The sequence below is a fragment of the Lycium barbarum genome, chromosome 8 (genome assembly GCF_019175385.1).
Source record: "Lycium barbarum isolate Lr01 chromosome 8, ASM1917538v2, whole genome shotgun sequence".
Taxonomy (NCBI): Eukaryota; Viridiplantae; Streptophyta; class Magnoliopsida; order Solanales; family Solanaceae; genus Lycium; species Lycium barbarum.
Window position 1 is genome coordinate 114,166,580 of NC_083344.1, and position 17,204 is coordinate 114,183,783.

At 37.1% G+C, this 17,204-nt stretch overlaps 1 pseudogene; it reads right to left on the reverse strand.

Annotated features, from left to right (window-relative positions):
• Nucleotides 1-917: 917 nt before the first annotated feature.
• LOC132605302 (wall-associated receptor kinase 2-like) lies at nucleotides 918-5,144 on the reverse strand (annotated as a pseudogene).
• Between the last annotated feature and the right edge of the window lie 12,060 nt (nucleotides 5,145-17,204).

The window sequence follows — 17,204 nt, forward strand, 5'->3', positions numbered from 1 at the left end:
GCTTTGCCAGTGCCACTCAGGTGTAGTGCATTCTTGGCTGGATGTAGCCTGGCAGCTTATAGTCTTTAATAACGCTGCATGGTCAGTCAATATGCAGACTCTTCTAGTTGATCGATTTAAAACATTAGGCAATAATACCGGTACTGAATGGCAAGCAGAGACCTTTAGTTGAAGTTGTTCATAATTGACGTTTGAATGGGAATGCTTTCAACTTTTTCTTGGAAGGAAATAGCAAATAAATGATATTAAAAGAGGCTTCCTCAGATCTGAAGATAGGTAGTGCAGATATTTATTATATAATTCTTTTAAGACAACGGTAGAATTTGAACCAAAAGATATTGGGTTCTACCGAATCCATACTTTCTATTACCTCCAACTCTGCATGTGGACCCATTTGAAATCTGTACAATAATTAGAAAAAGAAATGGTAAAGACAAGGGCGGAGCTAGTAAGGGTCAATCCGAACCCCTTTCGGCGAAAAATTACACAATATATATAAGTTTAAAATTATTTTTTATGTGTATATAGTAAATGTTGAACTCCTTTGACTTCTTTGCGTGTTTACTTCATCTTTTTGAACCTTGGTAAAAATTTTAGCTCCGTCACTGGGCAAAGATACAGACTTACTTCGTGTAATATATAATATTTCCTCTTTACCCCAGCATAGAATCTTAAGAAATGAACATCGACGTCTTTGATTTGTGACTTTGTTTTTGGGTAAATTCTTATTTGCATTGAGTGTTTACATCAAATCAATTTAACAAAGCATGGTTAAGTAATTTAATAAAGTGAAAATATGAATTAATTAACCATAGTTAATTGCGAAAATTCTATGTGCAAACACATATCACACATCTAACATCTATTAATTTGGTGCCGGTTTGAATTAAGTTTTTACTTGCTTCTGCACTTTTACCAGCACCATAAGTTGATGGACAAAGAATGACATTCAAATCCTAGCTTTCTGGGAAAAGCAACTGTATTCATCATTTTACATCTTCAAATCAACCCGAGGAAAGGAACCTACAATTAATATGAAAGAAACACATAATAGCTGGGGATCAGCTGTACCAGACAATTTTACATGTCATTATCTAGGATATAGTATACTCGATGTGTATTCTTCTGAAAAATTGATGGTATTTGCATTGGAATTCATTGAAACAGTGTAGAGATTTGATAATTCATCCTGATCATTCTCTTCCTGTCCATGTTGATTAGACCAAGGCATTCCAGTTAACTTCCTCAAACCTTCAATTTCAGCAGCCACTTCCTTCATTGTAGGCCTATCTCCTCCATGCAATTGAAGACAACTCTTCACTAGCTCAGCCATCTTTTGAAGTTGCTCAAGATTCCCTTCTCGCAAAACAGGAAGATCAAGAATTTGAAGTAAGCAATTGTTATTCATGGACGAAACAAAATGATCAGCCAAATTCTTTTGTTCATCGTTTCTAGCTCTAATAATAGGTTTCAACCCCGTTAGAATTTTCTGCTAGAACTACACCAAAGCTGTAAACATCACTTTTTTCCGTCAATTGACTTGTGCACAAATATTCAGGATCCAAGTACCCAAATGTCCCTTGAACTAATGTAGCCACATGTGTTTGATCTAGAGGAATTAACCTTGAAGCTCCAAAATCTGCCACTTTAGCTGTGTAAACACTATCTAACAATATGTTGGCAGACTTAATGTCCCTATGAATTATAGGCATGGATGCAAATGAATGAAGGTAAGCAAGTGTAGAGGCTATCTCTGCTGCAATTCTCAAATGGTTTTGCCAAGTTAACCAACCCCCTCCACGTTGGTTGTGAAGGTGCTCGTAAAGAGTTCCTTCAGAGATGTACTCATAAACCAATAAAGGAACTCCATCTTCCAAACAACACCCAAAGAGCCTCATCACGTTTCGATGGTTGATTTGAGTGAGAATAAGCACCTCATTGATAAACTGCTCAATTTGATTCTCGTCAACAGTTCTAGATTTTTTAATGGCAACTATACGAGTATCACGTAGCACACCTCTATATACAATACCGTTGCCACCACGACCAAGAATTTTGTCATTGGCATAATTGTTTGTAGCTTTCTTGAGCTCCTCAGCAGTAAATTTTTTTGTTGCTTTCACACCACCCTCGTTAGTGGAGATTCTATGTTTCAATAACAAACCACCATTTTGTTGGAAGAATTTATCCCTGAGTTAATCAATTTTCTTTTCTTGATGCTGAAATAGAGCCAAGTTATCACAACCACTAGGGAGATAAAGCCAACTCCGGTACCTATGTAGAAATTGAACTTTATTTGTCAATATAGATTAGCTAGATCAAAAATACAGGATTTTACACATTCACTTTACTTTTGCTTGTACATGCTAACGAATTGCTGTTCCTAGTGGCTGTTTCGAACACATGAAAGAAGTGTTGTATTATTCAAACATAGTCCGGCTTTTTGGAGGAAAAAAATTGAGCAGTTCATGGTCTTAGATTATAACAATCATATATACCAAAATTTGGAGTTATTTTATTTCGTTATTAAAAAAGGCACATTACATAAACAGACCCTCAAACTTGGCCTCAGCTGACAAGTATTCTCTTCAACTTTGGGTGTGCACAAGGAGGCACCTCAACTTGTCTCCACTTTGTCAGTTGAACACTCTAACTTACAAAATGATCATCTAGACACCTTAACTTATGTAAAGTACACCTCGAAAAGTTATGTCACGTCAACATTTGTGTTTACGTTTCAACTTTAAACTTTATACAAGTTGAGATGCCTACTTATGCAAACCCAAAGTTGGAGGGCACACTTGTCAGCTGAGGCCAAGTTTGAGGACCTGTTTATGTATTAAGCCTTAAAAAAAACATAAGAATATTGGAAATCAAAATTACTGCTTTGCCACATATGTGGTGTGGGTATAATGTACTATCATATAAGAGAAAAATGTAATATTCAATTTTGGTTAATTCTCTATATTATATAAATGAACAAGAGTAGGACGAAGACAGCAACAAATAAGTGTGCAAAAATAGTTTGAAATAGACCTCCAAGCTTCCTAGTCATTTTGTAGCATAGAAAATAATATTTCCTCTGGTCCAAATTATGTGATAACTCTTTTCTTTTTAGTCTATTTAAATACCTAATAAAGAATTTCATCTTTATGTATTTAGAAATAATCTTATTTTAAACTTATCATTTTATTCTTACATGAGATTATTTATAACCACACAAATATCTATTGACAATTTGGACCAATAATCCCAAAAAAATAAAAAAAAATAAAAAAGATCTTCAAATCTATGCCCAATTAAACATCACATAAAATGGAACTGAGGAAATGTTAGTATTTGTAGTTATGAAAATTTTCCAAGATAGTTACCTATAGAGACCTTTATCCAAGCAGTGTAGGGAGCAATACAACCACTGCCATCTTTTTTGCCATCACCGGTATATCCATTAGGACAAGAACAAATATAACTCCCGGGGGTGTTTGTGCAGTTATTTTCACAAGGATTGGTGCTTGGATCAACACATTCATCAATATCTGAGAAAATCAAATAAATGTGTTGTATCAAAGAATGAGAGTTGATGATCGAAAGAAGCATAAAGCAACTTTCACTTCTTGTAAAATGTTTTTTCATTTTATGAAAATGAAACAACTGAAAATCATACTCTATGGGAACAAGGGGTTAAATTTGCTTTTATACAATGCGAAATTGAGTAACCTTTTTATTTACTGATTGTTTTATCTAATATTATCCCTGGTTAGAAGAGAGTCTTGTTTTTGCCATTAATCCCTAGCGAAGTTCCTCCATCCTAGCACATCCCTTGCTTATTCCTCCCTTTGTCACAACTTATGTACATTTTTGGCTTTTCTAGATTCAAATTATGTGAACTTTGATCAACATTTTAAAATGTATTGTTTCATCATATTGTCATGAAAATAATTGTAACTTATAGTACTTTTTGAATATCTCAATTTTAATTTTAAAGTATTGAGTTGATATAATTCCATTTAGCTTGCAAGATTATTCAAATTGACCGCATAAATTGAAACGAAGGAAGTAGTATTAATTCTTAGTATATAATTATCAGAAACTATTTACTACTCAGAAATCAAACACCGAATTTTAAAAATATATTTTCTGTGGAAACATATCTGTATTTCCTAAGATTTTTTTTTTTTTTGGTTTTGTATGTGAGTGGGGACATCGTCCTACCTTGGCAGCCTGAAGCGAGATATGGATTGCCCAGAAAACCCGGTTTGCAGCTACAGCGGTAGCCTTGAAAATCAATATCGAAATCAACACACTGGCTATTTTCTCTGCAAGCATAATCCTCGCTTTCTTGAGCTTGTGTGCAAGTAAGAGTGCCGATGGCCCAGTCCAGCACAATGGGCATCCTAGCCTTAATCCTCTTATAAAAGTTAATATCACTTAGATCCTGTAGGCCTCGAAAATGGAAGCGGTCTGCCTCGCCTAGAAATGCATACCCGCAATCACTAAACGACCAAACATTGGTGTGGTTTCCTGAGCTAGACATGGTTGTGTTATAGTATTCCAAGCCCTTGGGTATATGTTTTTGGCAGCAGCCCTTCCCCATACTTACTCCTTCCATCACATCGCCTTGGCTAGTACAGCTGGTATTGCAGCCATAGTCAAAGTTATTAGGCCCAGTGATGGAAACAGAGTCATCGCAACCAACTACAGTAAGCCTGTTCAGCGCCGAGAAACTATATGGAGTTGATTCTAAAAAGCTGGTCCAAGCGGGCGATTCGTCGCTCACAGCTCCAGTGGAATTGTAACATCTCCAACCGATGGAATTGGAGATGCGCAATTCAGCATCGGAGATATCATAGACCTCAATGTTTCCTCTGAGGGGTTTCGTAGAACCATCATCAGATGTGTTGCAGATGAGCTCGAACCTCTGATTATAGACGCAATCTGAGCCAATACCGAATGGGTATGGAACCGTGACGTTCCCACACCGCTTAGGGCATCCTGGTTTTGTGACGTTAGCAGCTTTAGTAATGGTGGTGTTGGTGCTATTAGTGGTGCTTTGGGCCGTGGCTACTGTCAGTATTAGCACACAAGCGTAAAAAAAAGCAATAGGACTCCAAATAATTTGTTTTAGTTCCATGGGTTTTTGAGAATTTCCAAGATGGTGCAAACTAGTTCGATCAACAACTTACTGATATATAGTAGTACTATGATTTTTCATATTAGTAATCAAATGCAAAGACTTGCGGTCACTCATGCCTAAGGGACCCACTTCACCACTGGTTCAGGAGAGTCAAGAGGGACGACCTTGACTCCTAGCTCTGTGGATGAGAAGACTCTGCGAACCAAATTAAAGGCAAGACTTATAAAAACGAGTCTTGCAAATTTGTCATATTATAAAATTTTCACCACTGGTTCAGAAGAGACGACCTTGGCTTCTTGCTCTGTGGATAAGAAGACTCCGCGAACCAAATTAAAGGCAAGACTTATAAAAACGAGTCTTGTAAATTTGTCATATTATAAAATTTAAGAAAAAAAGACTAGCTAGCTAGTAAATATTCCTTCGGTGACTACCTCCAAAGAGAACTGAATTGTGTACAGAAGAATAGTCGTTTCCACGTGTCAAACATCATTTTAAGTTAGCTGTTCTTGCTAGGCCTAGAAAATTGGAAAGATTTAACTTATGGTGACAAAAAAGTCTTGTAATTAGAAATGGTGACAAGTTTGACCAGCCAAGGTCAAACTTGTCTTAAAAATGTGATTAACTTAAATTGGGACTGAATTATAATTTTTAAAACTTATAATCGTTTACAAAATACACAAAAGCCCATACACATTATACAAAACCTTCTTCTAACCCACACACATTATACAAAAACTCCTTCCAACCCACTTCCCCCACGACCCCAACTACTTCATTTTATTTCAAAAAAAAAAAAAGAGCAGTTCAGTTCATCTCTCTCTCTCTCTCTCTCTCTCCGTTGCTGCTGTAAAAAACTGGCGACCAGTGACCACTATTGTTGTTGCTCGTTCCTCTCTCTCCATTGCTGCTGCTGCTGCTCATTTTTCTCTCTCTCTCTCCATTGTTGTTGCTTGTCTATTCATTCTCAGGTAAACTTTTTTTTTTCACTTGGTTCAAAAGTTAGGGTTTTGAAATCAGAGTGTGAAAATGATGATTTTGGTTAGAGAAGATCAAGAAGAGCATGGGTTTTTCTTGAAAGTTGTTTGTTTTGTTGTAGTTTCATGTATTTGTTGCACTTGTTGGGGTTTGTGAGTTTGTAAATAGTGGTTGTGGTTGTGAAATTATGGTTTTTGGTGTTGTTTTTGTTCTTTTTCTCCTTGTTATTTCGAAAAAAAAAAAAGGCTTGCAATTTTGTTGATGTTTTCCAACAACTGAGGTTACCTGTTGCAGCAAATTCAGCACTTGTTTGACAGTTGCAAACATCTGTTGAGGTTTCATGGTTTTGGTGTATTTTGTTTAAGTTGTGAGTGAGATTTGTGATGGTTGTGTGTTTTTAGTGAAATATAGATGTTTTGTAGTTAAATTTAGATGTTTTTGCTGTTGTTGTTACTGTTGCAGCAAATTCAGCACTTGTTTGACAGTTGCAAGCATCTGCTGAGGTTGCATGGTTTAAAAAAATCCTATTTGGTGTATTTTGTTTAAGTTGTGAGTGAGATTTGTGATGGTTGTGTGTTTGTGTGTTTGTAGTGAAATATAGATGTTTTGTAGTTAAATTTAGATGTTTTTGCTGTTGTTGTTGCTGTCATGCTATGGTTTAGGAAAAGTTTTGATTTTATCCAACAGCTGCTGGATAAAATCAAAACAATTGTTGAGGTTTTTGCAGCAACTGAAGCAGTTGTTGTAGCATATTAACAAGCTGTTGTAAAAAATCAAAACAGTTGCTAAGCTGTTGCAACTATTTTTCTATTTCCAACAGATTAAGATTCTGCTGCAACAAGTAATAAGTTGTTGCAACAACTTCGTATTTTGTTGCAACATATTATTAATCTGTTGCAACAACTGATTACTTGTTGCAACATATTCCTTTTCCCTTTTTACTTTGAATGTTGCACTAACCAATTAAAACTATTTTTTTATCTCCTGTGTGTAGATAAAATGGCTCCAATTAAAAGAAAATGAGAGAAACCAACTGAGGGAGAAAGTAGTAAAAGAGCTAAGGTGCAAACACCATTAGATAAACTTGTGACTGCTATTTGTCAATCAACAAATGAGGAAAGAGTTAGTGAAACTGGGGCTTTAGAAAGAGAGGAAACCCACGAAACCTCTGTTGGGCATGAAGAAGAAAGTGATAAAAATGAACAAAGTGAAGAAACTAGAGAAGAAAGTGAAAAAGATGATGAAAAATCTGCTGAATGAGATGAAGAAAATGAAGAAAATGCTGAAGGAGATGAAGAAGAAGGATATGAAGGGGATGAAGGAGGTGAAGAAGATGCAGAAACTGAAAATGGTAATGAAGAAGAAGAATCAACAGATCAGATCTTGGCTGAGTTAAGAAGAAAAAGGAAACATAATGTGGATGCCAATCTTGTTGAGTCTTCTAGTATTGCCACAGATCCCAATAGCCTTCGATTGAGGAGGTCGTCAAGAGTTTCAGCATTGAAAAGTACGGCGTGACGATGCCGCTGAATGGAAATAAGGATTTGTCTGGTGATTTTGTGGTTAGATCAACCATGGGCAAGGGCTTTGACACCTTCAGGGGCATTCTCTGGCAGCAGGGGTTGGAGAATTTCTTTAGGGCTAGCTGCTTTGGGCTCTATTTAGATTTTCCTGAAGATACCAGTGCCCGATTTCAAATGACAGTGGTTTCTGAGCTTTTGAAGCATAAGATTATTTGTGTTAGAAAGGATGAGATTTGGATCAATTACTGTGGCATGCCGGTTTGCTTTGGCATGAAGGAGTTTGCCATAGTTACTGGATTGAGATGTTATCCTTATGAGCCTCTTCCTACTGTTGTATTAACCAAGCCAGCCCGGACGCCCAAGGCAGACAAGAAAGCAAAGGGTTCCAAAGCTAAGAATAATGTCTCTTTGGTAAACTTAGTGGGAAAGAGCTACACTCAAAAGAAATTATTGCAAGACTTGGAGTCCAAAACTTTCTCAAAAAAGCACAAGGAGGCACTGTGCTTAGTTTGGTTTGTGCATAGTGTTCTTTAGGCAAGAGACGTAAACTACAACATACCACTTGGATTGATTAAACTTGCTAAGGACTATGATGCCTTCAACAACTATGCCTGGGGTTTTCAAAGCTTTAGCTTGATTGTTGAATATTTGATAAAGGATTTGAAGCCAACGGGGAAGACACAAAACCTATATGGCTTCCCTTGGGCTTTCATGGTAAATTTTCTTTAATGTTTTACCCTTTTTTTTTTATTTCAATCACTATTTTGATTTTTGATGGCATCTTTTTTTTCTAGGCTTGGGCATTTGAAGCCATTCCTCACCTCAGGCATCAAGTCAAGGAATACTCCAAAGAAGTTACCTATCCAAGAATTCTTATATGGCTCACTGCCAAGAACAACACAAAATTGAGTGTTGACCTTTTCAACCCCTCTAAGGAAGCTGTAAGCATTAGAACACAACAGATGACTAGGTGTTGCAACAACACATTCATCTGTTGCAACAAGTTATGCATCTGTTGGACAATGTCCAACAGATAATTAACCTGTTGCAACAAGTTACCCAACAGATGAATCTGTTATAACATGCAACTAGTTTTTTACAACAGATGAGTAACCTGCTGAAACAAGTTACCCATCTGTTGGAAAATGTCCAACAGATGATAAACCTGCTGCAACAAGTTGACAATCTGTTGGACAATTTCCAACAAGTACCACAGCTGTTGCAACATATCACTTTATTTACTAATTTGATAACTTTTGAATCTATTACAGTAAGTTTTTACAACAAGTACAATAATCTGTTGCAACAAATTACTAATCTGTTGTATAATATCCAACAGATGAGCAACCTGCTGCAACAAGTTACCCATCTGTTGGAAATTTTTCAACAGATGAGATACCTGCTGCAACAAGTTACCTATCTGTTGGACATTACCCAACAAATGTGTAACCTTTTGCAACAACCTGTTAACTTGTTTTAAATAGGTTTTTCTTTTTATGATTTAGCACCATTATGATATATCAACTTTTTTGTTGTAGGTTGTGAACCCATGGCTTGTCCCAACAATAAGAGAGTTGGAGATGCCATGCCTTGTCACCTTTGTTCCCATAGAATTTGTGCCTGACAGATTGATTGATGGGTTCAAAGGGGAATTGGCTGGAGTGACAGCCATCACTAGGGTTGATGATGTTGTAGCTGGTGGTGGTGGTCATGTTGTTGGTGGTGTTGGTGGTGATGTTGCTGTTGATGCTGTTGGTGGTGCTGATGTTGTTAGTGGTGGTGTTCAGCCTGTTGATGTTGTTGGTGGTGGTGGTGGTGATGTTCCAGCAAGTATTGCTGGGGAAAAATTAAGAGATGATGATGCTAATATTGGTGGATTTACCCCAGTTCCTGGATTGAGTGATTTTTTCAGATTTGGTGGTAATTTTAGTAGTGGTGGATTGAGTGGTAGAAGATTTGTTGATGTTGGTGTCGGTACTTCTAAGGTGCCCTCATGTGCTTGTGAGTGCACCACTTGCAAGGACAAAATGGATAATTTGATTAGAAAGGTGGAGGAATTGGTGCAGGAAGCCACAAACACTTCTATGCAGAGGTTGATATCCAAGAGGGGTATCAAACCATCAAAGAATCTTTCCTCACCTTATACTCCTGTTCATGCTCGGAGGAGGGGCAAAGCAATTGCCAAGGCACTTGCATCAGTTAGATCAAGAAGATCTGTTGCTACTCCTAGTAAGTCAATTGAGACTCCTCTTCTTGATGTTGGGCCAAAAGTGCTAAAAAAGGTGGACATTTTCAAGCCCGTACATGCCCAAAGAAATAAAAAGGTTGAGACTGCAATCAAGTCCAAAAAGAGTGGGAGAACCATGTACTCAATGCATGAATTTGGAGCAGCAGACTTCAAGGCTCTGACAAGCATGGAAATTTAGTGGGAGGATTGGGTAAGTTTCAACACTTGTATATATTTATCTAATTCAGTATGTTGTTGCAACAAGTAGATAATTTGTTGCAACAAGTTAACTAGCTGTTGCAACAGTTCCTTTATTTTGTTGAATCTGCTGCACCAAGTTAACTAGCTGTTGCAACAAGTAGATAATCTGTTGCAACAAGTTAACTAGCTATTGCAACAGTTCCTTTATTTTGTTGAATTTGCTGCACCAAGTTAATTAGCTGTTGCAACAAGTTAACTAGCTGTTGCAACAGTTCCTTTATTTTGTTGAATCTGCTGCACCAAGTTAACTAGCTCTTGCAACAAGTAGATAATCTGTTGAATCTGTTGCACCAAGTAACTAACTGTTTTACTACTTTTACTTTAGTATGTAGATGAAGTCTTTCTTCTAATGCGTATGAGGCAAATTAATTTCCCCGAGTACTATGATTCCACTGACATAATCCTGGACCTCAACTTTTACAACAACATGTCCAAGAGGTACGCAGAATTGACAAAAGAGAGTACAGTTCCAATTGTCGTGTCTCTGAAGGTTAGACTTGCTGAATTCAAGTGGGATGATGATATGGTCGATTATTGTAGGGGTGTCAGATCCTAACCGGGAGGCTGCTCGTGGGCTGGTGCAAAGAGGGTTTTAATAGTGATGAATATTAATGCCACACATTTTGTCACTCTCGAGTTCATGATTGAAGAGGGAGTGGTAAATGTGTATGACTGCAACGTTCCTGTCTATGAAGAATCTGATTTCTTTTGTTTCATGGAGCCGGTAATGGAATTGTGGCCCAAGTTATTACAACAGAGTGGAATGTTGGCACACTTGCCTGCAAAGTTACTCAATGAATCTTGGGAATTCAATAGGCTACAGAATCTCCCCCGCAATGTCACTGGTAAGGCATGTGGTTCGTGGTCAATTGCTTTTATGGAGGCTTTGCTTACCGGCATAACTGTGACAAAACCCGAAAGTCTAATCAGCGACAACTCTGTAGGTAGGATGCAATGGAGATGGGCATTAGGCGTCATTGAAAAGGTGTTGGAGCCCTAAGATGGGTTGATAAACAGTTCATTGATTTTGCGTTTTTTGGAGCCAAAATGTGGCCTGTTGAACAATTTAAGTATATATTAGGAGTTTTTTTATGACATTATATAATTTAAGTCTATATTAGGTGTTCAGTACTTTTACTAAGACATTTTGTTAAGTATATATTAGATGTTCATTATTTAAGTTGTGTTCAATACATTATGTTCAGTGGTTTCAGTAGTTTTAAACAAGTCACAAAATCTAACAGTTGTTGAAGAAGTTGCAACGACTGACCCATCTGTTGCAACAAGTTTTTAATATGTTGCAACAGATGAGTAAGTTGTTGCAACAAGTTTGTAATTTGTTGCAACAGATGGTTCAGTTTTTGCAACATATGGGTCAGTTGTTGCGCCAAATCTAACTGATGTTGAAGAAGTTGCAACGACTAACCCATCTGTTGCAACAAGTTTGTAATCTGTTACAACGGATGAGTAAGTTGTTGCAACAAGTTTGTAATTTGTTGCAACAGATGGTTCAGTTGTTGCAACATATGGGTCAGTTGTTGCGACAAATCTAACTGATGTTGAAGAAGTTGCAACAAGTTGATAATCTATTGCAACAAGTTTGTGATCTGTTGCAACAGATGCGTCAGTTGTTGCAACAAGATGTAAATTTGTTACAACAGATGGTTCAATTGTTGCAACATATGCGTCAGTTGATGCGACAAATCTAACTGATGTTGAAGAAGTTGCAACAAGTTGATAATCTGTTGCAACAAGTTTGTGATCTGTTGCAACAGATGCATCAGTTGTTGCAACAAGATGTAAATTTGTTGCAACAGATGGTTCAGTTGTTGCAACATATGGGTTAGTTGTTGCGATAAATCTAACTGCTATTTTAGAAGTTGCAACAAGTTGATAATCTGTTGCAACAAGTTTGTGATCTGTTGCAACAGATGAGTCAGTTGTTGCAACAAATCTTTCAATTGTTGAAGAAATTGCAACAACTAACCCATCTGTTGCAACAAGTTTGTAATATGTTGCAACAGATAGGTTAGTTGTTGCAACAAGTTACTAATATGTTGCAACAAGTGCATTATCTGTTGTAACGGATGAGTAACTTGTTTAAAAGCTTCACATTTAGTAAACAATAAGTATCATTGGTTTTCGTTGTTTACACCTAAATATGGGTGAATCAATTAGTTCTCATCAAATTACACTAACGATCGCTCGATTTGGGAAGTATACGCTTAGTTGATCATATGTCCTGACTCAGAATACCATCAAATTGGTTAGGAACATTTAGTAAATAATAAATATCATTGGTTTTCATTGTTTACACCTAAATATGGGTAAATCAAGTAGAGCTCATCAAATTACACCAACGATCGCTCGATTTGGGAAGTATACGCTTAGTTGATCATATGTCCTGACTCAAGATACCATCAAATTGGTTAGGAACATTTAATAAATAATAAATATCATTGGTTTTCGTTGTTTACACCTAAATATGGGTGAATCAATTAGTTCTCATCAAATTACACCAACGATCACTCGATTTGGGAAGTATACGCTTAGTTGATCATATGACCTGACTCAGAATACCATCAAATTGGTTAGGAACATTTAATAAACAATAAATATCATTGGTTTTTGTTGTTTACACCTAAATATGGGTGAATCAAGTAGTTCTCATCAAATTACACCAACGATCACTTGATTTGGGAAGTACACGGTTAGAATTTCCCATCAAATCAATGAAATTACTGTCTAATCCATTAAGGATGTTAGTAGATAAATATATTGATCACTAAATATCATTGAATCCCTTTGTTTAACACTAAATATCATTGGTTCCCTCTGTTAATAACTAAACATATGTGACTTATATCCTAGTTGTTGCAGCAATTTCATAATCTGTTGCAGCAATTACATAATCTGCTGCAACAATTGCATAATCTGTTGCAGCAATTACATAATCTGCTGCAACAATTGCATAATCTGTTGCAGCAGTTGCATAACCTGTTGCAACAAGTACATAATCTGTTGCAGCAATTGTTTAACCTGTTGCAACAAGTACATAATCTGTTGCAGTAGGTAACATAGCTGTTGAACAAGTCATATCACTTGTTGGATGAAACAACTCATTCTATTTGTTGGATGAAACAAGTTAAGGACTTTCTGCAACAGCTCATTCCATTTGTTCTAAAAACTCAAAACACTATACGAACTTACTATAACAAGTCATGTCACTTGTTGGAAAACCAAGTTAAGTTAGTTGCTGCAACAAGTACATAATCTGGTTAGCAAAATCCCAACAAGTTACACAGCTGTTGCAACAGAATTTTTACTTGGTGAAAACTGTTCAGAAATTGCAAAACCACAGAACATACATTGGTGATTTGAGCAAGATCAACATATCATTTAAACCAATTTTACTAACAGAAACAACATAAAAATGTCAGAAATTCCAATTTCACAAACACAAAAAATAGTAATTATTATTACAAGACATTGCAAATTTAACAACTAGGGAACAATTCGGTTTAGGCATGTAGTTTTTTTATGGCCAGCTGTTTTGCATATGGAGCATTTGTTTTTCCTCGTTGCAAGTGATTCCCCGATTCCACGCCTCCTGTTTGTCCGTTTTCTGCCCGGTTTGCTCGGATCAACATGTGGAGGAGGTATTTCTCTCTCTAAAATCTCCATAGGAACTTCCCAAGATTCTTCAGAAGGCACAGGATTCATATCCTCACAGTATGAAATTATGTAATTCTCCACCCTGTAATATGGAGATGAGTAGTCATAAATCCGCCTTCCAAAGTCTTCACCATATTGGACTCGAAGCGCTGCCATAACATGTGGGCAAGGTATTTTGTCCAGGTCAAAAACTCTACAAGTACAAGATATTCTTTGCAGATCGACTGTTGCAACTGAACTGTGGCCGATGACGCTGAACTTGTAGTTGGCAATTTGATGGGCCAATAACTTATTACCCAAGTTGACAAATTTTGATACTTTTTTTTCCATTAAGGGAACAAAGATGGTTGGTGAGTCGATGAACTCCATACGCCTCTCATGAAATTTCTCAGTAAACCTCCTGTTTATGGAATCAAATAGAGCAGTAATGGGAAATTCTCTTTCAACATTGAACATTGAGTTTACCGACTCAGCAGCGTTTGTCGTCATAAAATCATACCTGACAAAACAAACATATTAGTGTTGGAACATGTGGCCGAGGCTCAGCTGTGTCAAAAATCACAACAAGTACAATATCTGCCGCAACAAGTTACCTATTAGTTGCAGCAGATACGTTACTTGTTGGAAACAGAAATGTGAAAATACCTATTTCCGGGGCAGAATGCCTTGCTCCATCTGTGGAATCCAGCACGTTCAAGATGTTCGGCGGCCCCAGGAACCAAATCTCTGATTTGATTGAAATGGTCATTGAAGACATCAATATTGTACGCTTTTGCTGCTTTATAAAATTGAGATACGACCGCCCCATTGTGAAAGGTGGTTCTCAGATTTTCCCCTAGGTTCCTCATGCAAAAACCATAATGACATGTAGGGAAGACAATTGAAACCACCTTTTTGATACTTGGATGTCTATAAGAAATTATGCACAACTCAGGGGTATCCTCTATATAGCTTCTCATTTATTCAAAAAAATATTTGTACGAAGCATCACACTCCTTGTCCAGCACACAAAATGCCACTGGAAAAATATGATTCTCCGCATCTTGTGCAACTGCTAACAACAACACTCCTTCGTACTTGCTCCTTAAGAATGTCCCATCGACAGCTATGACTTTTTTCATTTGCGCAAAACCAAGCATCCAAGCCTTATAGGCTACAAAAAAGTACTTGAACTTCCCATTTTCATCAACCTTCAATGCCGTCTTACTTCCTGGATTTGCAGAACGAAGCATATAACGGTACGCATCAAGAACCGCATACTTGTGCTCATATGTCCCCCTTGTCAAAGCCTTTGCAATCTCCATGCCCTTCCAGACCTTCCAATAACTTACCTTACAACCCAAATCTGTACGGATTGATTGACTCATATCTTTTGTAGATGGGCCTTTACCGTAAGGAAATTTATCTTTGAAGTATTCACCAATGACTTTCATAGTAGCGTGTGGATTATGGCTCGTAATGTGCTCAGAACCACATGTGTGATGCTTTATGTAAGTTCTGATACAAAATCTGTCAGAACTTAAAAGCTTCACAGCCCTAAGCCACCACTTGTACTCCGGATGTACACATCTGAAGCAATACACAGTACGCGAATTAATCACCTTCTTGATTCTAAAATCTTTCTTCAAGCAAGCAAGTTTCAACCAAGTGGCTAGTTCTTCCTTGTTCTTGAATGACATTCCTTTATAAAAACCTGTTTCATCATCTTGAACATGGCTAGATTGTATTGATTGTGTAGTGCCCAATGTATTGCTCGTAACTTCGGGTATAGGAATCGGGTCAGCCACATTTCCATTATCTGGGATATCCACATCCACCCCATCTAATTCATCATTTAACACATCTTGTTGGCCTTGAGTTAAATTGTGGTTCTCTACCGGGCTTCCAACAACGTATACCCTTAAAATGGGCCTAGCTACATCATTCAAATAAGCACGCAAACGAACCTGATCAGTTATCTTAAATGGCAAGACCCTCTGATTTTCAAAAAAGTTGTGCATGTAAGTGATGGCAAGATCTTTTGGTTCACAAGTTAATTCGCAATAGGTGATGATTAGGTTCACAAAATCATCGAACATAACATCTCTTTGGACAGTCATCACTATCGTCTCTAATGTGTCACTACCCTTCCATCGCCAAATATATCGATTGTTCTTCTTGATCCATTCACCATGGCAATCAACCCCTATTATTATTGAGTCCCCCATTAGTGGTGTTCGAGGTACCTGAAGATATTTTGTTTAACAAAAAATTAGTCATGAGAGTACATACCAATCTATAACAAAATGAAACATTTGTAGCAGTTGTTCCAACAGATTATTGACTTGTTGGAACAAGTGGACTACTTGTTGCAACAAGTAATAAAATTGTTACAACAAGTCACTAATCTGTTGGAGTCAGCTTCAGTTTTTTGGGTTCTGTTTCAGACAAAAATTGAAGCTGACTCCAACAGATAGTTGAGTTGTTGCAACAAGTGGAACACCTGTTGCAACAACTATACAACTTGTTGTAGCAAGTCAGTAATCTGTTGGAAGCAGCTTCAGTTTTTTGGGTTCTATTTCAGACAAAAACTGAAGCTGACTCCAACAGATAGTTGAGTTGTTGCAACAAGTGGAACACCTGTTGCAACAACTATACAATTTGTTGCAGCAAGTCAATAATCTGTTGGAAGCAGCTTCAGTTTTTTGGGTTCTGTTTCAAACAAAAACTGAAGCTGACTCCAACAGATAGTTGAGTTGTTGCAACAAATGGAACACCTATTGCAACAACTATACAACTTGTTGCAGCAAGTCAATAATCTGTTGGAAGTAGCTTCAGTTTTTTAGGTTACGTTTCAGACAAAAATTGAAGCTGACTCCAACAGATAGTTGAGTTGTTGCAACAAGTGGAACACCTGTTGCAACAACTATACAACTTGTTGCAGCAAGTCAATAATCTGTTGGAAGCGGCTTCAGTTTTTTGGGTTCTGTTTCAGACAAAAACTGAAGCTGACTCCAACAGATTGTTAAGTTGTTGCAACAAGTGGAATACCTATTGCAACAACTCACTCAGTTGTTGCAGGTTATTTATTTAACAATTACAACAACTTCATAATCTGTTGTAGAAGTTGCAACAACCACATTATATGTTGCAACAACTACAACAGCTACTGTAAGTTGTTGGAAAATCAGTAGATTTATACCCAGGTGAAAAATGGAAATAAAACAATGTTGTTGTACTTACCAAATGAGCGGAAAACACTTATGAAGTAATTGCCAGTGCTACACCAACAAAATCTAGTCAAAAAATTGCAAAATCGGGTGGTCACAGTTTTTTATTTCTTGAGCAACAATGGCGGACGAAGAAGAAGAAGAAGAAGAAGAAGAAGAAGAAGAAGAAGAAAGCAGCAGAAGAAGAAGAAAGCAGAACA